At 49.5% G+C, this 24,107-nt stretch overlaps 1 long non-coding RNA gene across 5 annotated transcripts in view; it reads right to left on the reverse strand.

The window, feature by feature from the left end:
* Positions 1 to 24,107, reverse strand: part of LOC149121741 (uncharacterized) — a 34,930-nt gene that overhangs the window by 1,685 nt on the left and 9,138 nt on the right. For 2 of the 5 annotated variants that reach the window (XR_016222526.1, XR_016222524.1), the window contains exon 2: positions 20,383 to 20,519. This is a non-coding gene — a long non-coding RNA (uncharacterized LOC149121741). The other 3 variants (XR_016222523.1, XR_016222525.1, XR_016222522.1) reach the window with 3 other exon arrangements.

Here is a 24,107-nt window from a genome sequence, read left to right on the forward strand (position 1 = left end):
CTGAGGTTCATACTCAGAGCTTTCCTAAGAGCACGATTACACACGGTGGGAAGAATGTAGGAATTTGGACAGGCTGGGGAGGTGGCCAGAATTAGAAACTGAGATATGGCTTGCATTTGTTCGACAATAAGAAGGGGCTTCCTGCCAGCGCCGCGGCTCACTGGGCTAATCCTCCGCCTTGCGGCGCCGGCACACCGGGTTCTAGTCCCAGTCGGGGCGCCGGATTCTGTCCCGGTTGCCCCTCTTCCAGGCCAGCTCTCTGCTGTGGCCAGGGAGTGCAGTGAAGGATGGCCCAAGTGCTTGGGCCCTGCACCCCATGGGAGACCAGGAGAAGCACCTGGCTCCTGCCTTTGGATCAGCACGGTGCGCTGGCTGCAGCGTGCCAGCCGTGGCAGCCATTGGAGGGTGAACCAACGGCAAAAGGAAGACCTTTCTCTCTGTCTCTCTCTCTCTCACTGTCCACTCTGCCTGTCAAAAAAAAAAAAAAAAAAAAAAAAAAAAAAAAGGCTTCCGTGCGTGTGGGTTTTTTTTTTTTTGTTTTTTTTTTTTTTTTTTTTTTTACTTATTTGACAGAGTTAGAGAGAGAGAGAAAGAGAAAGAGAGAGAGAAAGGTCTTCCTTCTGTTGGTTCACCACCCAAATGGCTGCTACAGCTGGCGCACTGCGCTGATCCGAAGCCAGGAACCAGGTGCTTCCTCCAGGTCTCCCATGCGGGTGCAGGGCCCAAGCACTTGGGCCATCCTCCACTGCACTCCCAGGCCACAGCAGAGAGCTGGACTGGAAGAGGAGCAACTGGGACTAGTACCTTATGCCCATATGGGATGCCGGCGCCGCAGGCGGAGGATTAGCCAAGTGAACTACGGGGCCGGCCCCGGATTTGTTTTAATCTCATCAATGTGAATGGTGCTGCCAACAAGTTTCCTGTCCTATCTTTATTTTTACTTATTTTTTTTAAAGATTGATTTATTTATTTGAAAGGCAGAGTTAGAGAGAGAGAGAGACCTCTCTCTGTGTTGGTTCACTCCCCAAATAGCTATAACAGCCAGGGCTGGTCCAGTCCAAAGCCAGGAACCTGGAACCCCATCTGGGTCTCCCACATGGGTGGCAGGGGCGCGAGTTCTTGAGATATCTTCTGCTGCTTTCATGGGTGCGTTCGCAGGGAGCTGGGTTGGAAGTGGAGCTGCCAGGATTGGTACTGGGGCTCATACGGGATGCTGGCATCCCCAGGCACAGGTTTAACCAGCTGTGCCACAATGCCAGCCCCTTGTCCTCTTCTTACCCATTCTCTTAGAAGCTGTCCTGGGTTGATGGTAGGTGTGGCCACAATCGTCCAACCCTCCTGGATCCGTGCTCTTTCTGTGTTGAATGGCAGTACTGCCATTGAGAGGTGCAATGTACTTCCCCACTGTTTGAACATGGGCCGGGCTGTCGACTAGCTCAGGCCAACAGAATGCAGGAAAGTGCAGGAGTAGGAGTCTCGGGCCCAGGCCCCACCTTGAGAGGCTTCCACGTATCTGGTTTTTCTCTTTGGCCTGTGGACCGGCAACGTAAGTGCTCCTGGGGGGCTTGTGGGGGAATGAGAGACGCAAGACCCAGCACCTCCCTCTCCACTGCCACTGCCCTAACTGTCAGCCTCCAACCACCTGCCCCATGAGGAAGGTCATCCCAGAGTAGCTGCTCCCAGCAGACTGGCCGGCAGGCTGCAGACCATGAGTAAGCCCAGTCTGTTTCATACTTGGACAGAACAAAAGAACCGCCCAGGCGGTCCTCAGACCCAAGAGCTGAGTAAGTCTTGTTATTTTAGGGCATTACGCCTTGGAGAGATTTTTTTTTTTCCACAGACAAATACAGAAAGCAAGCATAATATATTCCTACAAAGCACTGGATATTTTGAGAGTATTTTCTACTTAAAGGTGGAAATTTTTTGTATGGCAGTTGGATAATCTAACTTTCATCCATTTGAACGTCTTTGACGGGTGCACTGTGTAATCTGAGCTTAAATACTCGCATGTTATGGGTATAGCCACAGGGAGTCATAGACATACATTTGGCAAGAACATGATTCTGGACATCATTAGAAAGCAGAAAAAAAAACCATAAAGTTTTTAAAACTAAGTAAAATTGTTAAAACGACAAGATCTGATTACATACCCTAGAGATTCAGGGGTTTTATTTCAGACATATTACCAAATAATTAAGACGTTTTAGATAGGCTGAGAGTTTTCCATAGAGCAGGGTCTTGGCCCTCTGTCCATTTCTATAAGTAAAGTTTTATTAGCACACAATCATACTCATAGTATGTTTACATACTATGTATGTATTGTTTACAGTACTTGTGGGACAATGGCAGAGTTGAGTGGTTGCAACAGATACTTTGTGGCCCACAAAACCTAAAGCACTAATTCTCTGACCTTGTAGAAAAAGTTTTCCAACACCTAGAGTATACTACAAATATTTTTAAGTAAAGCTATCAAAATAGCCATTATTAGCATACTCCGAAACGGCAAGCTTGGGCTTGATAAAACCTAACCGGCAGCATTGCAGAGAGAGAGAAAGTACAAAAGGGAAGAAGGGACACAGGAATGCAGTCACTGCTGAGCCCGTTGGCTGGGTTTCTTTCAACGAAGCCACAGTCAGATCGCACCGATGGGAGAGCCAGTCACGGAGGATTCACAGCAAGCCAAGCTCCGCTGAGCTTTGCCATCTGCTTTGTTGTAGCCTGTTCATCACTCAGGTCCCGCAGGCATCACCTGAGTCCTTCTCCAGAGCCACTGTCCCGTTTCGGGGACACAGGACTTGCAATAGGGCAGAGAGACTGCTGGGCTGCACAGTCACCTTCCTGAGCTTAGTCCCATGTGCCCCAGGGGCCATCAGGTGGTCTCTCAGGTTCTTGGCTGCGTCCTGGCACTCTGGACTGCTGCTAATGGTTGTGAGGCTGCTAATGGCGCAGCAGTGTTGGCAACCAGCGGTACTGCTCCAGCAAAGAAAGTCATTCACCGCTCAGGTGTCAGTGGGTCCTACACACCTGCCGACGCTCCCCCAGCTCACTGGACAGAGGCCCTGGGTTTCAAGCTCTGGCAACCCCGCCTGACTGAGAGAATGAGGTATCTGGCTGGTGCCTCACTCAGTGAGGCCACAGATGGGCAAATGGCAGCGATGGCAGGAAGTTGATCTTGCAGGAAGTGTTCCGTAAACCCAAGTGATTACAGAATAGCTCTGGACGGTGGGAAATCCGAGACTTTTATTTTCTTCTTTTCTCCATGTTTTATTAAAGATGTATTTACTTACATGAAAGACAGAGTTAGAGAGAGAGAGAGATTCATTCTCAAATGACTGTGATGGCTGGGGCTAAGCCAGGCCAAAGCCAGGAACTTGGAACTCCATCTGGGTCTCCCATGGGGGTGGCAGGGGTCCAAGTCCTTGGACCACCTTCTGTTACTGTTTTAGGCACATTAGCAGGGAGCTGGATTGGAAGTGGAACAACCAGGACTTGAAGTGGCTCCCATATGGGATGCTGGCAATGTGGCTTAATCTGCTGTGCCACAATGCCAAACCCTTTTCTTTATGTAAAAAAAATACTTTTAAGATGACTTTTTAATTTTTAAAAAAAATATGTTTATTCTATTAATTTATTTCAAAGGCAGAGTTACAGAGAGAGAGAGGAAGAGATAGATCTTTCATCCTCTGGTTCACTTCCCAAATGGCTGCAACAGTTGGGGCTGTGCCAGGCTGAAGTCAGGAGCCTGGAAATCCATCCAGGTCTCGCACATGCCCAGCAGGGGTCCAAGCACTTAGATCATCACCTGCTGCTTTCCCAGGTTCAATAGCGGGGAGCTGGAGGAGAAGTGGAGCAGCCAGGACTCCAGCCAGTGCACAGATATGAGATGCGGGCATCCTAAGTGTGGCTTTGCTCTATGTCCCACAATGCCTGCCTCTGTTCTTTCCATTGCTATGCAGTTTCTGCATGTATTAATTGCATAAAATAAAATATGTTTCTAGAGGGACCCCAGTCCTATTGTTGAAGCAAGGAGACTGGGGAAAGCTGATGACCAGATGTTTACCAGGTACCCAGGTGCACACCCCTCCGTGCTGGTTGTAAAATAAACCTTCCATGCACAGAGTACTGCTGGCTGATTCGTCTTGGGCCTGTCTCCATGACCCGAGGCCCGCTCTGACCTATGCTGTACTTGGCAACACCTTGACTTAGTTGAGGCATCGGCACCGCAGCCTGCCTGGCCATTAGAAACACCTGCTGCGATGGGCGGGGCTCATGCAAACTCCTAGTTCCCAGGGAGCGCAGGAGCAGTTCCCCGCGTGTTCTCCGTGGTCAGCTGCATGTGGGAAGCTGATCTTTGTGGAGCCAGTCAGATTCTGGGTCTGACCTGGCCGGGGAGGTCATTGTGGTCTGCTGGGCCTCGCAGAGGTCAACTAGAGACACCTAGCAGAGAGATGGACGGCAGTGCACCTGCTGTCAATCAGGGCTGTGCTTCCCCCTCCAAACCCTTTCTGTTTCCTTCAATGGTTATGAATTTGGCCTCTAAAACCATTCTGCCTACATCCAAAAGCTGGTTCTGCCACTTTCCTCCTGGAAGACACCTGGCAAGTTTCCTGACCTCTCTGTTCCTCAAGCCCCCTTACCTGTGCAGTGAGGATCAGCGTCCCTCCGTCCTGGGGTTGTTAGGAAGGTCGGGCCAGTTACTGGTTCAAATGCGTCCACTGCCCGGCACATAACGCTAATGGAGGCAGGCTGTCTTCACCACTGATTGAGTTTTGGGGGTGGGAGTACAGCGTGCTGTCCTAGGTCTCTCTTGCCTTCAGCTCTTTTCTGAGTGAAGCCAGTTTCTTGGTGGTGGTGGGGCGCTCTCACCAGCTTTGAGAGGTAGGCTGGGGCACACGTGTCCATGCCAGTGTTTGTTTTTAGGTTTTGTTTTAGGTTTTTAGGTTTTGCATTTCGGTTGCCGGGAAAATGTGCAAGTGAGCACTGCAGGGTCTAGAAAACATCTGTACCTGGGCCCTCCAAGTCCCACCCAGCCCAAATCATGCTCTTCTTTCCCACCTGTGGGGCTGGCAGGCTTGGCTGCACCAGCTGCCACGGCAAATCACCATGGGCAAACAACAGAAGTCTACTTGTCATGGTGCTGGAAGACGGGAAGGCCAAGGTCAAGGCATGGGAAGATTCAGTGTGCCCCGAGGGCCTGCTTTCAGCTGCAGAGATGGGGGCTTTGAGCTATGTCCCTGCGTGGTGGAGGGGCCAGGGTGGCTGTCCTATCTAGGGTCCTTTTAATAAGGTCCTGATCTCATCTGTGAAGGTTCTGCCCTTGTGACCTCATCACTCCCCAAAGACCCTGCCTCCCATGCCCATTGCATTCATGAATAGGTTTCAGTATGGAATTTTGGGGTAAAGATTTACTTATTTATTTGAAAGGCAGAGTTAGAGAGAGAGAAGGAGAGGCAGAGAAAGAGACAGAAGTCTTCTATTTGCTGGTCTGCTCCCCAAATGCCCAAAATGGCTAGGGCTGCACCAGGTCAAAGCCAGCAGCCAGGAGCTTCATCTGGGTCTCCCATGTGCGTGGAAGGGGCCCAAGCACTTGGGTCATCTTCTGCTGCTTTCTCAGGTGCACTATCAGGGAGCTGGATAGGAAGTGGAACAGCCAGGAACCGAATCGGTGTCCATAGGGGATGCCAGCATTGTAGGTGGTGACTTATCCCACTGTGTTACAATGCTGACCCCTCAACAGGAAATTTTGAGGGAACACAAACAATCAGACCATAGTCATTTGGAAAATATTCAATATCTTAAGGTGTAATCAGGAAAAAAACCCAAACACTAAACCCAAGGCAGATTTCATTGCTTGCCAAGCTATGGTTACAACCACGGCATTTTCAGCTTAGTGAATTCTTGCCTCACGATCACACTCTGGGGTTAATAAACTGCCCTGGTCACAGAGAGGCAGAGGAGAAGCCAGCTTTCCTCCAAGCTGCCAGCTCTGTACCTGGAGCCCCCGGGACAGCAGAGTGGCAGGTACCGCAGGAAGCCACCGCCTGCAGGATCAGTGGCCTCCTTCTCATGCAGCTGAGCTGGGCGACCTGGTGGCTGCTTTTCTCCAAAGAACATTATTGGCCAGCTATGATGAGCCAGGCCTTTATTTCTAGGCAGTAAACATGATTCTTGCCCTTCCCAGGATAGCGTCAGATACTTCCTTGGGTGATTTAATGAGCACGCCTTACAGAACTAGCACAGGTATCTACCATTATAGATATTTACAACCTGGAAACTTCTCGTATCACTCTACGTTGGGTGAATGTCAGTGGGGCACCCAAAGAGGAGGCCCAGGGCCAACCGTGAGTCCCTCAGAGCAGTTCTGCATCTCCCCAAGATCGCTCCTGGAGCCAGGAAGAACAGTCATCTCTCAGGTTACAAGCAATGAATGCCCTCGGCTCTTCCATCGCTCCCCTACACTTGCCGTCATTCGCAGTGGGGCAGGCTCGTGTAGGTGCGTCCTCTCCATGGGTGACCCCGCCTGACCCATCAGTGGCCACTTCCCCATCTTTCTTGTCCCTGCTCCTCAGTGGGCAGTGGCCACATGCTTTTGGAGGAGACGGTCTACAGGGTAGAGGGGACCTCCTTCAGCCTGGATCCCTGGAGCAGAGCATGCACATCTCGTGGGAAGTTTGGAGATTGTTACCCAGCCCACACTGCCCAGGCTCAGAGCTTCTGATTTTACTTGGCTTGGGGGCAGGGAGGAGAGGTGGGGAGGAAGAACTGAGCACTGAGAGTGTGCACAGCACATCAGGGGAATCCCCAGGACGGCGCTGTCCTGAGAACCACTTCCCACACCAGGCAAAGAACGTTGGTACATGTTGGTTTAACACTCTCAGATTTCCCCAAACCTGGGAAGTAACAGCGAAAACAAGGCATGGGGTTTCCTGGGAGCCAGCTCCAGCAGGGGGGCATTCAAACCCTAGAAGAAACCCAGGCTGGGCTAGCCTGACATGCCAGTCTGGCCCGCAGTGCGTTTGTGACCCAAGCCATTGTCCAGAGCGGCTGATCTGCTGCAGAATTTAACACATCTGCTAGGGGCAGGGGAGGAAATGCAAAGAAATGGTTCAGAGTTCGTTACCCAAGGCACCTGCAATTTTACTTGCTTCAGGTTCTAGTCTGTTGGGGTTGCAAGAAACAGAAGCCTGTTACTAGAAGATAGCTTAGGACATTGGATTACATCAGGACATTGAGCTGGGAGAGGATTTTTGGATATGTCTCCAAAAGCGTAGGCAATAAAAGCAAAAATTGACCAATGGGATTTTATATCAATCTAAAAACTTCTGCACAGCAGACAATCAATGGAGTTAAGAGAATGGGAGAAAATATTTGCAAACTCTGCCTCTGACAAGAGATTAATATCCAGAAGACATAAGGAATTCAACAGCAGAGAAACAAACAGTTCTATTTAAAATGGGGGAAATGATATGAATAGACATTTCTCAAAAGCAGAAATACAATTGGCCATCAAGGACATGAAATAATGCTAACATCACTAATTGTTAGAAAAATGCAAATCAAGACTACTGTGAGATATCATCTTATTCCTGTTAGAATGACTATTATATCTTTTTAAAAAATCCCAAAGTAGCAAATTTTGCAAGAATGTAGAGAAAAAGAGGAAACACAATTATCCTGTTGGTGGAAATATAAATTAGTACAGTCGTTATGAAAAACAGTTGGAGCTTCCTCAAAACACTGGAACTACCGTGTTCCATTAGTGCCACTCCATCACCGGACATACATGCAAAGGAACTGAAATTGTACATCAAAGAAACATCTGCTCACCCATATTTATCAGGGAACTATTCACAACAACCAAAATATGGGATAAGCCTCGATGTCGACGGGCAGGTGAATGGATAAAGGCAATGGGCTATGCACACAAGATGGAATATTACTCAGCCGTAAAAAATCACAAGATCCTGCCATTTGTGGCAACAGGGAGGCACTGAAAGGTGTGATGTTAAGTGAAACGGGCCAGGCCCAGAAAGTCAAATATTGCACGTTCTCCCTCATAAGCAGAAGCAGTGTGGTTATCAGAGGGAGAGAATAGTGGATGAGAGACGGCTGGATGGGAGAATGGATAGTTAAGGGGTACAGGGGTGCAGGCAGGTAGGAGGAACTACTCTGATGTTCTATAGCACGGTATGGTAACTATGCTTGCCAACAATTAGTTGTACATTTCAGCACGGCTAGCAGAGAGGATTTTGAATGTTCCAACACAGAGTATGATGACGTATGCTTGCCATGAAGGATATACCAGTTACGCCAATTTGATCATTACATATCGTTGTAACACACATATTGAAATTTCACCCTGGACCCCCTAAGTATGTATAATTAAGCATCAATTACCAATAAAAAATGAATAAATTTTAAAAACACACCACAATAAAAAATGAAAAGAAAAAGAAGTCTGCTCATTCGGGCCCAAGCACAGAGGATGCAATGAAAGAAATGTCACAGGCAAACTCATGGAGGCCGAGGGGCCCAAGGCCCGGCAGGCTACCAGGAACCCCGAGGCCCTCGGTCTTCCCCCAGCCTCCATGTGACCTCCCTCCTCTGTGTGCCTCTGAACTAATGGCCATCATCTCCCTCCGCCAGTTTCACTTGCTTGCTGCCCTGGCTTCCTCCCCCCAGCAAGGCCCCGGTCCTGATGCGGGGCGACTCCCTGGCTCAGGTCCCCACCTCCTGTTGGTGGCAGTGCACCGCCCTGCTCACATTCACGCACTTGCATTTGCTCAACCTCGTATATTTGTTTTCAGCTAGAAAACCCAAATCATAGGTCCTTGGTCAACCAACCAGCTGGCGGCCCTCGAGCTGGGAGTTGTCCTGGTCTCATCAGCTATGGCTGGGGAAGCCAGGCCATAGCAGGGGCTCAAGGGTTACACTGGAAGTTTCACTGGGGACACCGATCCATGCCAGAGAGTCAGTGCGTTGATGACAGCTGTGAGATGGGTAAGCATGCAGCGTTTGAAACAGGTCGCTCAGCACCAGCTGGGTTACTCCCAGGCTCACATCAAGAGGGACAGAGTCAAGAGATTTTTAAGGATCATTTTTTGAGGGGCAAGGGTTGGGTCCAGCGGTTAAGCCACCATGTGGGCTGCCCACCACCCGTATCACAGTGCCTGGTTCGAGTCCTGGATCCTCCGTTTCCAATCCTGTTTCCTGTTGATGCACAGGCTGGGAGGCAGCAGGTGGTAGCTCAGGTAGTTGGGTTCCTGTCACCCACATGCGAAATCCAGACTGAGTTCTCCTGGCTTTGACCTTGCCCTCCCTGGCTATTGGGTTCATCTGGGTAGTGAACCAGTGGGTGGACAGTGGGTGGAAGATTCCTCTCCTTCTCTCCTATTCTCCTTCTCTCCCTCCCTTCCTCCCCTCCCCCGCCACCCCGCCTTTCAAATATATTAAAATAATTAAATTAAAACATCATGTCTTTGGGGGAAAGCCGGCATGCCTGCAGCACCCCCACCCCATAGCTCTGGCCGTAACTCAGAAAGACAAACCTGTGTTCCCTGAAGGGACCCAAGGACTGGTGCCTGTGGGTGACGGGATGGGGTGATGTTGTCTGCAGGAACAGAGGAAACACGTGTACATAGGAAATAGCTTTCTAGGGGCAAGTCCAAGGCGCATGAGTCCCTGTGGGTGTCATGAGGCAATTGTGGTAGGATTGTTAGCTTGTGGGTCCAAGAAGGTGGGAAGCGGGAGTAAGGGGTTAGGGGTTCGGGGACACAACACCAGCAGATGTTGAGGGGCGGCCAGGAGAGGCCAGCCAAAGTGGGGGTACGAGGTCACACAGGGTGCATTCAGGAATCACAGAGAACCAACGAAAGCACCTGCAAACGATTGGTCTGGGGATGAACGCGCCTATCCCCTACCTTCCTTCTGCTGCAACCTTGAGGGTTCAGGAAATGTGGTCCAGCAGGTCCAGCTCACAGATGACTAGAAAGGCCAGACATGGGAAGAACGAAGCCACCAATCTTGGCTCCTTCCCGGACCACTGCAGGAGTGAAATGCTCACATCTACCATGCAACTGCTTGGGACAAAAGGACTGGAGGAATTTTGTTGTGATCTGAGGATGCCCATGAATGCTGTGGTTCTGCTCTGAAGCAGGAGAAAAACAAGCCCATTGAACAGATCGGAAGGGACAGTGGGGAACAAAAATAAAACTGTCTTCATGGCTCCATCCCGTGAGTCCTGCTGCAGGCAGTGGGTGTGGACAGGACAGACTAAGTTAGAGGATGAAGAAGTCAGGCAGTGAGGGTGTGTGATGGATATTCCTCCACTTACAGCAGCTCCCACGGGGACAGCATCGTGGCACAGCATCCCAAATCAGAGTGCCATTTGGAGTCCCGGCTGCTCCACTTCCAGTCCAGTTCTCGGCTAATGCACCGGGGGAAGATAGGAGAAGATGGCATGACTACTTAGGCCCCTGCCACCCATGTGGGAGACCCAGATGCAGTTTTGGGTTCCTGACTCAGGCCTGGCCCAGCCCTGGCCATTGTGGCTATTAGGGGTATGAACCAACAGATGAAAGATATTTCTGTGTCTGTGTGTCTGTGTGTCTGTGTGTGACTCAGTCTTTCAAACAAATAAAAATAAAATCTTTTTAAAACGTCTCTGCTTGTGACACTGGCATCCCATATCTGAGTGCCAGTTCTAGTCCTGGCCTGGGAAAGCAGCAGATAATGGTCCAAGTGCTTAGGCTGTTGCCACCCATGTGGGAGACCCAGATGAAGCCCCTGGCTCCTGGTTTCATCCTAGCCCTGGCTGCTATGGCTATTTGAGAAGTAAACCAGTGGATAAAGAATCTCTCTCTCTCTCTTCATCACTTTGCCCTTCAAATAAATGAAAAATAAATCTTAAAAAAAAAAAAGATTCTACACTAAAGCTGGGTTCAGAGGGAAGTTTTAGTCTTATCTGGCTTAAGGAATTCTTTCCAGAACTCCCGCTAAAACGAGTTTTCTGGAGAAAACAAAGCTCGTGAGTTCGTCCATGCAAGTGAGTAGGGACTGAGTGATTAGAATAGCCGGTTCTCCCACACAAGGCCCATGGGACAAAACACGGGCAGCAGTGAGCTCTGGCAGAGGGAAGGGGACAGAGACAGAGAGAAGAGAGATAGGGTGCACCTGGGAAAGATCTGGGAGGAGGTGCAGAAGCCATCCCAGTCACCACAAGGTACAGTCAAGAACATGAGGGCCTGGGGGTCTGAGCAGCCGGGACTCCCTCCCTGCCTGCTGGGCTAGCTCCATCAACAGCTGGCTGGGCTAGCTCCATCAACAGCTGTGGGTCCTGTTGCCTGTCCGCCCGGTTCTTCACTGTGCAAAACCTCACCGTGAAACGCTGCTTCAGCAAACGGCTCCAGGAGCTCACAAAGAATGCTCACCTGCCCCTTGCATAGACAAAAGCATGGAGAGAGTGCGCTGTGGCAGCTGCAGGTTAGAATCCGCTGGAGGCTTTTACAAGGTCCTGGTGCCTGGCTCCTTCATGCAATTGACCTTGATGGCTCTTAACCTTGGCTGTGCATTGGAACCACCTGGAGAACATTACGAAGCATTGGCGCCTGCATTCCTGGTTCCCCCTGCCCCCATTTGGAGATTCTAGCAGCCTGGGCTACCAAGCAGCCCAGCCCGGGTGATTCTGGCGTGCAGCTAAGGTTAGAACCACTGCTTGGGAAGAATGCAGGGCACGGATGCTCTGACCTGGGCGGTCTGAGTGGGGACCCAGGAGTCTCCCTTACAGCAATCTTCCCCAAGCAGATGACTCTCCCTCTGCAGTGCAAAACCAAGCCGAGTTTAGCCGTGTCAATTCAGAACAAGCAGATCAATCTGATAACCTAGCATGGTGTAGGCAGAGAACCTGGTTGATTGATAGAATTTCTCCCTTTTCCAGCCATCACCCTGACATCCTACTGGGAGAGCTGTCACACACCCTCAGTTTGTGCCCCATGATTGAATTGACTGGTCCATCCCGTGCCCACAGTGCCATCTTGTAGCCCCATGCCCATCACAGTGCCCGGCACACAGATGGTAATCAAATGTTAAGAGCAGGGTAGCCAGTAGTTACTTGGAGACCTTTAAAAAAACAAACAAACAAAAAAACAGGCCACACCCTGAACTAAATAAATAAAGATTTGGTATGGGGTTTGGGCACTTGATCTATCATTCATAGATGAATGGATCAGTCTTTTAGCCAAAATAATCAAACTCTGTGTGTGTGTGTGTGTGTGTGTGTGTGTGTGTAACTCCACCTCGATCTTTCTCTGACTTCTCTCTCTTCCTCAACTGGCCAAAGACCCTTTAGCTGCTTTGGGAATGGTACAATGCACCTGCTCCCCCCTCCCTTCCTAAACGCATCTCCTAGATGGGCATGGCACACCCGGGCAGCTTCACAGCTTGGGAATTTGCAGCTGCCTGAGAAATCCTTGTGTGGCCAACCAGTGGCTTTCCAAGGGGACAACCTGGCCTTCCCTAGAAGCACTGAAACACAAGGGTCCTTTACAGCTATAGTGGAAAATGGGATGAAAAGAGGAATTTGTCTTGGTGCGAAAACATTTTGAAATCCGAGCAAACGAGGGGTCTTCAAAGAGTTCATGAACATGCATATTATGGCAAAACTATGCGTGGATTTTGAAATTTTTTTTGGCACCATGGTAAATTTATCTCTTAATTCCATTTCCATGGGGGTTTTGAAGTATCCCAGTATTTCAGACCAAATCTGATACTTGAAAGATTTTCTGTATGTGAGGTGTGTTGCTTTCCATACCTGTTTAGTGAAGAAGTTGGTCTTGTACTTTGAGGACAAGGCTTCCCTTCTCGAAGAATGCTCTCCCTACCCACAAGAGCAACTGCCAGCACTGCCTGACTTTGGCCCTTCTCTGCAAAGGCCCACACAAAGCAGCAGGACCTGGGGAGATACAGGGAGACACTCCAGGGCGTTCCAGACCCTGTACCAGCACAGGGCTGTCCAAATTCCACATCAGGACAAGTAGACATGGCTTTGGACTGCGCTGTGCCTATGCTGGACAATAAATATTATGACCAGCTTTCTGGTCTACCTCCTTCCCCACTCAGACCTGGAGCCACCTGACCTCTACTGGCAGCTCCACAGTGTCCTGTCCTCTGGGACAGTCCCATCCACAGGAAGCAGAGATTTCCAAGGTTTTGTCCAAGCCCCTTGAGCTCAGTATCAACTCACACCTGCCCCCAGCCTGGTTCTGATCTCCAGGCCCAAGATCTCAAAACTGACTTCTGGTCTCACTGCCGAGAAATAAGGGAAATCCAGCCCCAGCTCCTGAATCCTCACCTGAGCCCTTGTGCCAACTCCCAGCCTGGATGAGCTGCGTGGCCTCGGCCTCTGCCGGAGCAGAGTTCACTTCCTTCCTGTCAGCCAGCCCTGCCCTCATCCCTCGGACCAGCTCAAGAACCCACTCTGCGTTTTGGAAACTGCTCTTTAACACGGACTTTTTGCACGCAGCTGCCTGCCCAGGACCTCCACATGCCATTGTGGTCAGGTGACCTCAGAGCAGAGAAGGAAGGAAGGGATAAGCCACATGGACGTGCAGGGAAGGGCATTCTAAGGAAAAGGATGAGCAGGTGCAAGAGGTGCAGAGCGAGCATGCACTGGGCGTGGCGAAGGGAACACGGGGCTAGAACGATCTGGGGAATGAGGTATGGTTAAAATGGGGCTTGACGTGACAGGTGAAGAATCTGGGTTGGGGTGGGCATTTGACGTAGCAGTGAAGATGCTGAGACGCCTGCTTCCCATTTCGGGGTGCCTACTTTGAGCCCCAGTTACTCTACTTGTGAGAGGCAGCAGATCATGGCCCAAGTGCTTGTGTCCCCACCGCCCACACCACATGGGAGACCCAGATAGAGTTCTACATTCTTGAACTCCAGCCTGGCCCAGCCCCAGCTGATGTAAGCATACAGGAAGTGAACCAGAAGATGGAAGATCTCTCTGTGTCTCTCCCTCTGTCTTTCGAATAAAATTAAAATAAAAAAAATGTAAAAAGCTCTATTATTGTAAAGAATACAGATTTTACTCTAAGTAAAATGAACAAGATGCAGAATCATCGTTCTTAAAAACTCACAGAACTTGCAACCCCAAACAGCTGAGGGATGAGTAAAAAGACGCTATAGGCAGAATGAGGAGGTGGGTCTGGTTCTGTCCATCTCCGTGATGAAGCATCATGCAAACGCCCAGTGGCTCTGAGCTTGCGCCTAGACCCTTCTCCCCAGAAGCTGCCCTGCCCCAGGGACAGTGCCCTGGTCCTCCCCGCGCTGTCCACTTTGCCCATGTGTAGTTCAATCCTTCTTGTCCTAAGCTACCGCGTATGGAAGGTGCTCATGCCTCCCCCTTCCCTGCTCCTTGAGAGAAATCAATAGCAGCTCCAGCCAGCCGAGCCTCCGAGGATGCGCACTGCCTTAGTCCGACCTCCTTACTGTGATGGAAAGCCTCAGGCTGGATACCTAGAAACAAAGGAGGCTGATTCAGCTCACAGTGTTGGAGGCTGAAAATTCCAGGGTGGGCAGTCTCTTCCGCTGATCTTCTGGTGAGGGTCTCATGGTCAACGGCACCGCCAGGGGAGCATGTGGTGGAGGTTAGGCCACTGCACAGCAGCAAGCTGAAGGCAGGAGAGGGGGCAGACTTGGCCACCCTTTGGAGGCCACACCCCCAGTGACCTAAGGCCCTCCCACAGGCCCTGTCTCTTGAGATCTCCATGCTGAGCACGGAGCTCCCAGCTCTGGGCGGGGGGAAGGTGGGGGGTGGTGAACTCAAACCATATCCAAACCCTAGCTTGCCCTTTGTGCAGAGAGGGGGCAGGAGGAGAGGGCACTGGGAAGGGGAAGACGCTGCTACTTTTAGATAGGGAAACCAACCAGCTGGCTCAGAAGGACTGTCTTCCCTCCCTCTCTTCATCACCACAGGCTCCACGGATTGAAGGTACTGTTAATGTCTGTAGCTCTGACTTCAGTCAATGACAGGGAACCCGGACCTGATTCCGTAAAATACACACTGGCCATGTCTACACTTCCTTACCCATCTACACATACTGCTCAATGACCTGACCTTGAGCCTCCATCATGGCCCAGAAGCAAGTGTCTTGGTGATGGCCACAATCCCAGAAGGTCTTGTATTCTAACTACAGCAGTCCTAAGAGTAATCATCTGGGGCGCAAACTTGTGTACAGTATGCCCAATGTCAGCACAGTTCAAAGACAGCTTTGAAGGTGCGCATATTTCCATTTATATACGTGAGCGTGAGTGTGTGATTCCAGGGTTCCAACTGAAGAATGAGAAGGGGCCAGCATCCCATTCGCGCACTGGTTCAAGTCCCGGCTGCTCCAGTTCCAATCTAGCTCCTTGCTATTGTGCCTGGGAAGGCAGCAGAAGATGGCCCAAGCAGCTGAGCTCCTGCCATCCACATGGGAGCCCTGGATGGAGTTCCAGCCTCTTGGCTTCAGTCTGTCCCAATCCTGGCTGTTGTGGCCATTTGGGGAGTGAACCAGCAGACAGAAGAATCTCTCTCTCTCTCTCTCTCTCTCTCCCTCCCTCCCTCCCTCCTCTCTTTCTCTCTGCCTCTACCTCTTTGTAACTCTGCCTTTCAAATAAATAATCTTTAAAAAATAAAATTGATTGGAACAATTGTGCAACATGTACCCCATTGAGTATTCCTTAGCTATCAAAAACAACACTGAGCAGCACTGCCTGACATGGAAAGGAGCCCATGACACACAGCATTCAAAAGCCAGATCGCTCAAGTATGCTGAATGGGGCACAGTTACTGGCAATTGCACCTCAAAGTCTGGAAAAATATACGCATATGCCCAAATCAATCATTTTAGGTTCACCTGTGCTTTTAGAGGGGTTGGTTTGGTTTTTACTTCTTCGTGTTTTCCTGTGTTCTCTGATTTTTCAATACTGACCATTAGTGACTGTTTAAATCAGATAAGACCAGTATTGCTAAAATGCTCGAAAGTGTGAGATGAAACGCTGGATCAGTCTATCTCAGCCGAAAGGAGAGCCCTCCCCTGTGCCGCCCCTCGGCCACTCCATCACGCCATCACAGATAGGATTACACTTCAGCTCGCTTGAGCAGATGAGCATCTGTCCTATTTTTAAAAGCTTCCAGAGAAAGAGGCTTCGAAATTTCCCTAGGCAACCTGTTCCAGGGTTTACCGAAGCCATCTGAGAAAGACATTTCGCCTTCTATCTCATCTGAAACACCTGCTCTGGGAGCCGAGCCCTCTCTTTCCTCCTCTAGCTCCCGGGGAAAATAAGAAACAGTATCCGGCATTTGTCCTAAGCAAGAGTGACTATTTTCCAGAATAGCTAAAATTATATACATCCTGCAAGTTCAACATATGTTCACGCCGGCGCACACACACTGTCAGGACGTGCACGTTCTGAACAAGCAGGATCCCATCAGCAAATGTGACATTCTGAGCCTGAAGCTGGGTAGGAGGAGGGCAAGGAGCCGCTCCGAGGGGCCCAGCCTCTGCCAGGCTGCTGTGCAGCACAGACTGGGGGCCCCAGGCTGGGTTTGCCTTGAGGTTTGCAGTGGTGGACGGGCCAGGAAGGCAGCCTTGGGCAGGAAGGAGAGCTGGAGACATGCAGGAAGTTACCTCACCCTGTTCTGGTTGATAAGGAACTGCACTAGCTCCCCTGGCCTTGAGACAATGAAAGACACTGAGTCTGCCAGTGCCGATGGCCCTGGAGAAGGATACATTGTAACAAGAGCCTTTCTCCTGCTCCTGCTCCTCCTCTTCCTGTTGATCATTCAGACCTTGCACCCCTTCAGCCTCTGCTGCCTGATCCCTTGTCCTCAGACCCCTGGCTGCTAACTTACGTGAGCCATGCACTGTTGTCAGAACGTACCATGCCTTCATTGGATCTCCGCCCCCCCGCCTACCTACACCGTAGCTCCTGCCACCTGCATTTACCATGAGCTCATCCAAGAGTGTGCTTTGCTACCTGCTGGGCGCCCAGTGGCCTGCCGCTCAGGAGTGAGGCTACCAATGAGGGCTTGATCCTTGCAGATAGCTGCTTGTCAACCCTGTGCCAGCAGGCTGTGACTTCCACCCTCTGCTCTCCATAAGCCATTTGCTTTTCCTTCCAGCTGTTGCATGACCCATGGGCATAGCTGGATTCCCAGGGGCTCGAGGCTCCTTTTCCCTTTCCTGGCACCTGCATACAGGGCATTCTCTGTTTGCCTGGCGTCGCCCTCATCACTTCCAGGTGTAAACTATCCAACTGTGAAAGCCAGGAAGCAACAGCACAACCAGGATTTGAACGCAGGGACTGTCTGTGCTTGGAACGCCCACATTCTGCAGCTTCTCTCTAAAAGCGTCCAATAGAAGAACAGGGAGACTGTGATTCATCAAAACAGTCCGTGATGGGCATTTGGTGCCTCAGTCAAACAAAGCACCTTGAACTTGAGATGCTCTCAGCTTGTATCAGGTGCCCGGGGTTTGAGTTCCAGCTCCGCTTCTGACCCAGTTTTCTGTTCATGTACACTCCGGGATGTAGCAGGTGAGTGAGTTCCTGCCATCCATGTGGGAGACCCTGAAGGAGTTCTGGCTTTGGATGGGCCCAGGGTTGGCTGTTGTGAGCATTTGGGATGGGGGGTGGGGCTGAACCAGTGGATGAAAGATCTTTCAAATAGAATGGAAATAAATTTTTTTTAAAAAAATTAAAGGTACTGTTAAACATCGTTTTTCTGAATGTCTAGTATCAGTTCTACCTGGCAACTGCATTGTAAGCAGTGAATTCTCTCCTGGTTGAATTTACTGAGTGCTGGCTGCACGCCAGGCCCTTTGCTGAGTGATGAAATGATACGAGGATGATGGTGATAGGAAATGCCAGTGACTGAGCTCTCAGGACGTGGGCGCTGTGGCAGGTGCTGAAGGCGCTGTCAGAGGACAGCAATGACTGATGATGGTGATGACAGTAACGGTTACCAGCAATTGATACTTGCTGGGGGCTACACGGTGTGCATTGCATTTCAGCCTCACTGCACCTTGTGAAACACGTGTTTCCCATGTGTGCCTGTTTTACAGTTGCGACTCTGGGAGGCGTCAGAAACCACCAGTGGGTCAAACAGCTCGGAATCAAGGCTGCTTCCCGTGTACTCTGTCTCCAGGGAGTAGAGAGCTCTACCCTTTGGGATTTCTTTCTGTCGCCTTCAGGCTGTAGCTAACTAATTCCACCCATGTTCTGACTCAAATGTGCCATTGGTAGGGCTCACGTTGTTAACAGAGGCCGTGTTGTCCGTAGAGCTAGTAAGTAGAGATGGTATTGTCGGCAGAGGTTGCACTGTCAGTAGAGGTTGTGCTCTCAGGAGAGCTCGTGTTGCTGGTAGAGCTGCTGTTATCAAGCTAACATTCTTTTCTTAAAGATTTATTTATTTATTTGAAAGTCAGAGTTACATAGAAAGAAGCAGAGGCAGAGAGAGGGAGAGAGGTCTTCCATCCGCTGGTTCATTCCCCAGCTGGCCACAACTGCTGGAGCTGCACTGATCCAAAGCCAGTAGCCAGGAGCTTCCCCTGGATCCCCCACGTGGGTGCAGGGGTCCAAGCTCTTGGGCCATCTTCTGCACTTGATCTTAGCCAAAAGGCCGAGAAGCGATTGGGCCATCTTCTACTTGCTTTCCCAGGTCATAGCAGAGAGCCAGATCAGAAGTGGAGCAGCTGGGACTCAAACTGGTGCCCATATGGGATGCCAGCACTGCAGGTGGCAGCTTTACCCACTACACCACAGCACTGGCTGCTATAACACTCTTTTGAGCACAGATATGTTGAGGTGAAGCCCAGTGGAGTAAAAGGAAAAATATTTTTCCAAACATTTTTGTAAGAAATATGAGTCATTAGCATTCCAGAGAAGCCTACAACAAGCACGGAGATCCTTGATATTCATCAAGTTCAACGCACCGTGCCAGTGAGACATGAATCTCATTACCTGCTCAGTGGGGCTCTTGGAACCACAGAAAGGACTTCCTTTTCCATTAAGCACCCTGCTTTGCAGTGAGGTCCTCCCCGGGCACATCTGCAGCAGGAACCAAACTTTGAACTCAGAGCTATCAAAGTTAACTTCAGAATTGGATGTCACTATCAAATAGCTGGATCAACCATTAAATGAATATGGTAGGACTTGTACCTCTGTGTGAAGGCTTTCATCTTTAAAAATTACCAAAGAAGGTCATAATTTCTTGTTCAACTAGTAATATAACCACTTACAAATATCAATAGCTCCATTTGTAGAGTTGTTTTCTGGTTTAGCCTAGGAAATGGACAGAAAAAGCAACCTAGCCCATGTACATGTGGGTGCACCTGGGCGCATGTGAAGTGTTTCTGTGCAGTGTGTCTTTCAATCAGTCATCTTACTGATGCGTGTGGTTCCAGGTGACGTTCTGCTCTTTCTAGAAATAAAAATTCACCTGCTACAGACATGTAACCACCAAGGAGAGCCAAAATCCCATGCTACAGGCTCTGCAGAGGGACGCCAGAGGAGTGGTTCCCAGGATGGCTTGAGGAATAATTTCACTAGAGTACTCAGGGTGAATATCCTTATTCTGTGATTTTTAAAAGTATTTTTATACTACTGCTTTCACGAAGATTTCAAGAAATCACCAATAATTCCAATTCCTTCACATTAGTTTAGCCCAGCAGTTCATCTAATAAAATTTCTGTGAAATTTTTACTTTTGTCTGGATGAAAAAGACAAAAGCTTTATGTTGAAGAGTATGAAAAGGAGACAATTTGAAGAAAAAATAAAAACATTTCGTCCAAATATAAAGTATTTTAAAATGTGGATTTCCCTCTTCTTTTTTTTTATTTACTTATTTTATTTGAAAGGTGGAAAGTGGAGGGAGGGAGAGGGAGAGGGGGAGGGAGAGGGAGAAAGTGGGGGACAGGAGAGATCTTCTGTCTGCTGGTTCATTTCCCAAATGCCCACACAGTCAGGGTCGGGGACAGGCCGAAGCTGGGAGCCAGGAATTCAGCCCAGATCTCCCGTGCGGGTGGCAGGGACCCAGCTCCTGGAGCCACCATCCCCTGTTGCCTCCCAGGATGTGCATTAGCAGGAAGCTGGAATTGGGGGTGGAGCCAGGACCCGATTGCAGATCCTTTGCTACAGCATGCAGACACCCAAAGTGGCATCCTAACCACTACAGCCAATGCCCACCCCCGTCCCCACCCCATCCCATCCCCAGCTGTTCCTTAAAAAGTTAAGCACAAATTGACCCCTCGATGCGGCAATTCAACTCCTAGGAATGAAGAGACATAAAAACAGGTGACCACACAGAGAATTGTACCTGACTTCCATGGCAGCTCTACTCACCGTAGTCCAGAGGTGGAAACGACCTGGCTGTGCCTCCAGGAATGGGTGGACGCAGTGCAGTGTGCGTCGGTCCACGGATTCTTATTTGGCAGCAAACAAGGAATGAAACGCTGCTACGTGCTGTGACGCGGCTAAACCTTGAAAAGGTAAAAGGTGCCTGTCACAGAAGTCCACGTACTGTATGATCCCGTTTATGTGAAATGTCCATGGAAGCCCAGGGAAGCCAAAGGTACATTCGTGTTTGCCCAGGGCTAGGGCAGGAACGGGGAGGGACCACAAATGCACAAGGGCATTTTCACGGTCAGCTTCGAACAATGCTGTAAATTTACTAAAGCCACAGAATTACGTGCTTCAAATAAGTGAACTGAAGGTAGAGAACTTACGACTCCATAGCACTGTCAAAATAAATACTATATGTTTTTTTTTTTTTTTTTTTTTGACAGGCAGAGTGGACAGTGAGAGAGACAGAGAGAAAGGTCTTCCTTTGCCGTTGGTTCACCCTCCAATGGCCGCCGCTGCAGCCGGCGCACCGCGCTGATCCTGGCAGGAGCCAGGAGCCAGGTGCTTTTCCTGGTCTCCCATGGGGTGCAGGGCCCAAGCACCTGGGCCATCCTCCACTGCACTCCCTGGCCATAGCAGAGAGCTGGCCTGGAAGAGGGGCAACCGGGACAGAATCCGGCGCCCCGACCGGGACTAGAACCCGGTGTGCCGGCGCCGCAAGGTGGAGGATTAGCCTATTGAGCCACGGCGCCGGCTCAATACTATATGTAATGACTTTCCCTCCTACCTATTTCTGGTCCCCAAACTTAAATTTAATGTAAAAAAGCAACAGGGGAATATATATATATATATATATGTAAAATACATAAAATGTGGGGATTTTATACATCAAAACACAAAATAAAAATAAAACACAAAGACCAAATTAACAATATTTGCCATACATAAGACATAATACAATTTAAACAGTAGAGAAATATTTCACACAAAGCCCAACAGAAAGAAGCAATGAGATCCCAGATATCATGGGTAAAGGGCACACACAGACTAGTTCACCGCCCCCTCAAAAAGTGGCTAATGAACAAAAGAAAATATATCCAACTCTAAGGAAAAAAAAAAAACAGAAAAATACAAATCTTAGAAACTATAGTTTTCACCAACTAAAATAGCAAATACAATTTTTATTTATTATTATTATTATTATTGTTATTTTGACAGGCAGAGTGGACAGTGAGAGAGAGAGACAGAGAGAAAGGTCTTCCTTTTGCCGTTGGTTCACCCTCCAATGGCCGCCGTGGCCGGTGCGCTTCGGCTGGCGCACCGCGCTGATCCAAAGGCAGGAGCCAGGTGCTTCTCCTGGTCTCCCATGGGGTGCAGGGCCCAAGGACTTGGGCCATCCTCCACTGCACTCCCTGGCCACAACAGAGAGCTGGCCTGGAAGAGGAGCAACCAGGACAGAATCCGGTGCCCCGACCGGGACTAGAACCTGCTGTGCTGGCGCTGCAAGGCGGAGGATTAGCCTAGTGAGCAGCGGTGCCGGCTGCAAATACACTTTTAAAAATGTGAAGTCCACATCTGCTGGGGTATTGTGAGATAAGCTCTCTTGGTGCTGTTGGGTTAAACACAAAGAAGGGGCCGGCGTTGTGGGACAGCCGGTTAAGCTGCACTTGTGACACTGGCATCCCACAGTGGAGACGGTCTGAGTCCTAGCTACTCCGCTTCTGATGCACCTTCCTGCTAATGTGTCTGGGAGGTAGTGGATGCTGGTTCAAGTGCTTAGGTTTCTACCACTTCCCTGGAGACCCAGATAGAATTCCTGGCTCCTGGCTTTGACCTGGCTCAGTCCAGGCTGTTGTGGCCATTTGGGGAGTGAACCAGCAGATGGAAGATATCTCTCTCTCTTTGTCTCTCCTCTCTGTTGCTCTGCCTTTCAAAAAAAATTTTTTTAAATATAAAGGAGGATACTCTTTTAGAAAAACAATTGGTTGTTTGTCCTAGAATACAGAAAAATATTGGTAACCTTTAAATAATTGTACTATAATTATAAGATGTTGGCTTAAGAAAATAATTTCAAAATATGGAAAAGATAATCATTTTAAGATACAGAAAAAACTTAGTACACACAGATGTTCAGTCTTTGTAATAGTAAATAATAAGACCTACTGAACTATTCAATAATTGGACAATGTTTTAAGTAAGTGAATCTATATTTATCCAATGGCATTCGATATGAACATTGAAAATATTTATTGGAAATTGATAATAACATGAACATATTGTTGAGTCATCATAATCATCAAGGGAGAATCAAGATACATACTGTCTGTGAAAAAAAATCACTTCCGGTGTGGTGGGTGGAGGCTGGGGATATGTTAAGCAAAAGTAGAAGTTTCAGTTAGACAGCAGGACTGCATTCTTTTTTTTTTTTTTTTTTTTTTTTTGACAGGCAGAGTGGACAGTGAGAGAGAGAGACAGAGAGAAAGGTCTTCCTTTGCTGTTGGTTCACCCTCCAATGGCCGCCACGGCCGTTGCACCGCGCTGATCTGATGGCAGGAGCCAGGTGCTTCTCCTGGTCTCCCATGGGGTGCAGGGCCCAAGCACTTGGGCCATCCTCCACTGCACTCCCTGGCCACAGCAGAGAGCTGGCCTGGAAGAGGGGCAACTGGGACAGAATAGGCGCCCCAACCGGGACTAGAACCCGGTGTGCCAGCGCCGCAAGGCGGAGGATTAGCCTAGTGAGCCGCAGCGCCGGCCCAGGACTGCATTCTTAAGATCTGGTACACAGGGGCTGGCGCTGTGACGTAGCAGTAAAGCCGCCGCCTGCAACACCGGCATACCATACAGGTTCCAGTTCAGGTCCCGGCTGCTCCACGTCTGATCCAGCTCTCTGCTGTGGCCTGGGAAGCAGCATAAGATGGCCCAGGTCCTTGGGCCCCTGCACCCACATGGGAGACCTGCAAGAAGCTCCTGGTTTTGGATGTGTGCAGCTCTGGCCGTTGCAGCCAACTGGGGAGTGAACCAGTCTCTCTCTCTCTGCCTATCCTTCTCTTGGTGTAACTCTGACTTTCAGAAAAATAAATAAATCTTAAAAAAAAAGATCTAGTACACAGCACAGTGACCCAAGCCATTAATAACACACTGTGTACTTCAGAATGGCTGAAAAAATATTTTCAATGTTTTTGCTATAAAAAATGAGAAAGTATGTTAGATGATGAATGCTTTAACTTGATATATAATCATTCCACAGCCAGCCCTCCACATCTGCAATTCTGCATCTACACATTTAACCAACTATGAATTGGAAATATTTGAAAAAATAATTCCAGAGAGTTCCAAAAAGCAAAGCGCAAATTTGCCACCCACTGGGCACTACACTGAGTGCATACACATGAGGTGACGTGCAGGCACCCCTGCTGCAGCCTCCCCCTCCTCCCATATCCTCAGCCCACCCTCACCAGAGCCTTGTCAACTTTTGTTGATTTCCCAGGCTGTTAACAGGGAGCTGGATTGGAAGTGGAGCAGCAGGGACTCGAACTGGTGCCCATATAGGATGGTGGCGCTGCAGGCAGCAGTTTAACCCACTGCGCCACAGCACCACCTGTCATGCTTGTTTTTTAAGGGGAAATCTTCAAAGCAAAAGACCAAAAGCTGGTATTGTGGAATAGCTCATTGCCCGTGCCTCTTACCTATCAAAAACCTGTCTGGGTTAAGTGACACAGTTGTTT

Source organism: Oryctolagus cuniculus, chromosome 16 (assembly GCF_051225735.1).
Source record: "Oryctolagus cuniculus isolate XC-2025 breed Fujian yellow rabbit chromosome 16, ASM5122573v1, whole genome shotgun sequence".
NCBI lineage: Eukaryota > Metazoa > Chordata > Mammalia > Lagomorpha > Leporidae > Oryctolagus > Oryctolagus cuniculus.